Here is a 4,471-nt window from a genome sequence, read left to right as displayed (position 1 = left end):
AAAAAAAAAAAAAAGACAATTCTCCGCTTCTCTCGGGTTCAATAGGCTCTTGAAATATTGCCGCCACCTTTCTTGCACTTCTCATTCAAGCATAAGTATATTGCCATGGCCGTCTTTGATTAGGTTGGCTCTTAATTTGTCCACACTTAATGTTATTCACCATTTTGTAGAACTTGCGGGACTCATTTCTACTTCTTGAGTTTTCAATTCCCTCAATTTGTTTCCTTAATTCTTCCCTCTTCTTGCTTCTAACTAATCTCTTCGTGTGCATCCTGGCAGCTTTGTACTCCTTGTAACTGAGTCGTGTCTTTCGACTAATCCACATTAATATTTTTCTTTCCGTTTCTGGATTGCCTGTACACATTCTTCGTCAAACCAATAGTTACGAGGATGTCTTGTTTTTTCTCCAAACACTTCTTTAGCAGTCTGGGCCAATCCTACCTTGATATACCTCCACCTGCTTTCACTTGTCGCCTTTCACCAACTGTTCCGCTAATGACGAACTCATGAAACTTCTCAGAAAACTTAGTTACTATTTCATCTGTCTTTAGGCCTTCTGTGTTCCACTGCTCGTATTGTATTTGTTGTCTCTTTGCAGTACATTTTATTCTTTGGTGGAGTTTCATCATAATGAGGTAATAATCCGTGTTAACATCATATCCTCTATACGATCTTATATCATTTATACAGTTAATTTTTCACTTAATTTTCCTTACTTTGTCAAAAATCAAGTCATCCATCAGGACCTCAATGTTCCATATGTTACCGAATTGGCCAGAACCAGATACCAATCCTTCTGTGATAAACTTCCCAACCACCCAATCCCACTTGTCGTTCATTACCAGATAATCTTCCTGGGCGTATGAAAAGAAGATGGCCTCGAGATCTTCTCCAAAAATATTATTGGACTTCTACCAATGGGTAAATTCTCCCCATGCCTGCATCATGTCATTAATATAACTCACACCACATTTACTTATTGCATATATTTAATACAGTTGTACATAATAATTAATAAATTTAAAAATCGGCATTTAAGCCCTGTATGTCTATTTCAATAAGTCTATAATAGAGGATAAGATCTAATATTAAATATCACTTGGTTGTACATTGACATTTCATATTTAAGAACAGCTTATGAAAAAATCTAAAAAAAAATGTGAAAAATCCATTCTATAAAGTGGCACTTCTATTTAGTTGATTTTAATGAAAAAAGGTGCTGTAACATCCCAGGTATGTATCCAGGCTGCCTTTAATATATTATTTATGTTTCGTACGACTTTTCGCCTTTGATCTAAACTGTTCAGACCATTGAGGAAAACTAGAAGAGACTTAACCCACAAAAAATGTATTCCACAAAATTCATCATTTTGCACGATCTCAATAATTCACCTCATTATATATTCCATATAACAGTAAGTGAAAGTAAAAACACAGTTTAATAACAAATATAAAAACTGACAACGGAAATAATCTTATCCGTCACAAGGGAGGGGATGCTTTGAATATCTACTAAAACATTTAACATCCTTACTCTTATCTGTTGTCTGTTATATGCTGTAATGATTACTATTAACTATGGATACCTTTTTTTTTTTAATAGAAATTTTTAATTAATTAATACTTGCTGATTACTACCAGGCTATGACACATATATTGTGTTACGTATTTAGAGTGGTATTTTTTTTTTTATGGTTATAGATTAATATAAAAAATATTTTAGAAAACCTACACAATGAAAGAAATATTTAAATTTGTTATTTATTGTTTATATTTGAATATTTTATTAAATAACAAACAAACAATGAATAAATGAATAATAAATTATAAATAATGAACAAAATAACTATGAGTATACTTAACACAAACTAAAATATATACAATATACAAGTTTTATATAATTTAGGAACAATATTTACGTTTTATCTAATAATAAGTGTTTGGTACGTATCTTTTTCTGGATGTCTTAAATAATAATATAATAGTAAGAGACAAAACATGTCAGAAAGTATGTTTTCTGCGTATAGTCCAGAGATTTAAGTAAGATAATACAATCCGAATTCTGGTTCACAGAGGATAGTTGTTTGAAATCCTCACAAGTATATCTTGAATGATATTCAGTTTCCTACAGTTAGGAATTACAGGCTTCATTCAAGGTAAGAGCAGATTTTATTATTGGGCGTATGACAGTTTTGTGAAGGATCAGTCTGTTTTTCTGTGATAAGTGAGAATGTTAATTAATAAAATAATAAGAAAATGATAGGGGAGGGGGAGGGGAGAGGTTGGTGCGGTCAGTAATGATCACCAAATAAGTAAAGCTTATTTATTTGTGCCGACGTTTCGACCTGAATTTCAGACATTCATCAGGGCTGAAAATAAAAATGAAATTACAACCTTACCTGATTCTTTCTTCATAAGCAATTAGCACATGAAAAAGAATAATTAAATTACCTAAAAACATTTTCAATACTCGTTTCATGATCTCATCTTCAAAAAAAGAGTTCAATATTAATCCTAAATTTCGTAAAAAACTGGATAGCATCAGTTCCCGTTTAAAAAAATTCCTTTTAAAAATAAAAAAATAATTACTTTGAAAAGCATTTAACATTAATATGTAAATATATGCAATGAACATACCTTTTTATTAAAAAACTCAATTAAAAACAATTATAATTCAATCAAATTCTATTAAAAAGAGACTTCTATCATTCTTCTGTCATTTCATTTCGTTATTAGTAATTATGCTGACATTTCGACCTGTAATGTGGACCATCATCAGCGCTAAAATTAGAACAATTGTTACAAGGGACAAGATTCACATATAAAGCTGATAAAATAATTAATGAAAATAAAAAAATGTAAGTGACATAAATATATATGTGGAAGGGAGGTAAATAATTTAAAGTGAATATAGGGAAATGAAAATGTATAATATTGGCAAATGGCAGTGGCTCAACAACAAACTAGGCCATCTCGTTAAAAGCGGTGACGGTTTGAAACTGGTCTTTGGCTGGCTGATTTCTATGATTTTGATTGGTGGAAAATCGAGAGGATCATTTCCGTCTTCACGTAGGAGATGCGTACCTCAGATACCCAGGACCAAACTCTCTCCATATTTATCTAAGATGATCCCTGTCCGTGGAACCTCTTATGAGTATGTCCTGAGTCTTAGCTACGGCCATGCTCAACTACCTCCTAACGCGCCACTCTCCACCGAGACCGGCGCACATCTCTGCTTCTATCTTTAGTCTGGTTCAGGCCATCGACGTAGGCTGTGGAAAGGAAACTTCTATTTTCTAGCTCCCCAAGTATCTCGTCGAAAACGACCTTCCACAGGGCCGGACCAAGGACCGAACCCTGTGGACATCCTCTTTCAATTTTTCCTCTACTTCGTTAATAGTTACCCTTTATCCTGACGCTCATTTTATTAAGGCAGCTACCTACGAGGGAGTATATGTTGTGGGGAGAGGGAGGGTGACGGGCTCTCGCAACCGCTGAAGTACACGAGACCACTAAATACTATTGTAGCAAATCTATCCACCTCTTCCTTCTCCAGAGATGCAGCCACTACCAGAAGTCTCATCAGCGCCAGCTCTTGCCTATACGCCAGAATGGATTAAGGTCCGTACGGCAACTGCCTAGGACCGACGAAAGGCGCTGTCGGAGCTAGAAAAATTCACCGGAGAGGCTGAAATAAGAAATCATTTTTAAAAATAAGCGATCACCTAATGGGGCGAAAAGAAGCAAAATTGTCAGAGAATTTACTGGACAGCGAGAGCGCAAAAGCCTTGAAAACAGCGGTGGTCTGTAGAGTAAAAAGGAATATCTTGAATCTCATACAGGGAGATGAGGAGACGCCATGAAACGTTGTGAAAGAGGGACTAAAAAAAAGCATTTGGGGGGGAGAGGTGGTCCGCAGAAGAGTGCGCGGGCGGAAACAAGGGAACAGAGGCGGATGGAGGTGAGGCACTGGAGAGAGGAAGACGACAGACCTTATATGTTCAGGAGGCGTGTTCGCATTCACACCGATCACAGACCCCTGCAATGGGTCGAGAAATAAAAAGAGTCCTCAGCATGGGCTACGAGGTGGAAAGAGCTGTTGAGCCAATACAATTCGGACATTATATACAAACCAGGGAAGATAAATGTAGTCGCCGACTGGTTGCCGCAGGCTATAATGGTGAATGCGATAGAAGAAGACAAAGGGGAACCATCCGGGAGCAGTTTCTGTGGGAATGGACACCAGAAACGGAGGATGAATAAGGAGAATAGTCGGCAGGGGAAGGCCAGCTAGATAAAAGACAAACGGACATGGCAGAAATTTATGAGATTGTTAACGACAAGCGGAGACAGATCAAATGGAAAACAAGGATATCCGGCCCAGTAAAGGTTGAACATACCAGATACAGGAAGAGTAAGATTACAATATATTGTCATTGCCGGAAGTTTCAATTCCTCAACATGGACAGTT

This window comes from Halyomorpha halys, unplaced genomic scaffold (assembly GCF_000696795.3).
Source record: "Halyomorpha halys isolate HHAL.00 unplaced genomic scaffold, Hhal_1.1 Scaffold1384.1, whole genome shotgun sequence".
NCBI lineage: Eukaryota > Metazoa > Arthropoda > Insecta > Hemiptera > Pentatomidae > Halyomorpha > Halyomorpha halys.
The sequence above is the reverse complement of the archived record's forward strand: the minus strand, read 5'-3'. Positions refer to the sequence as shown.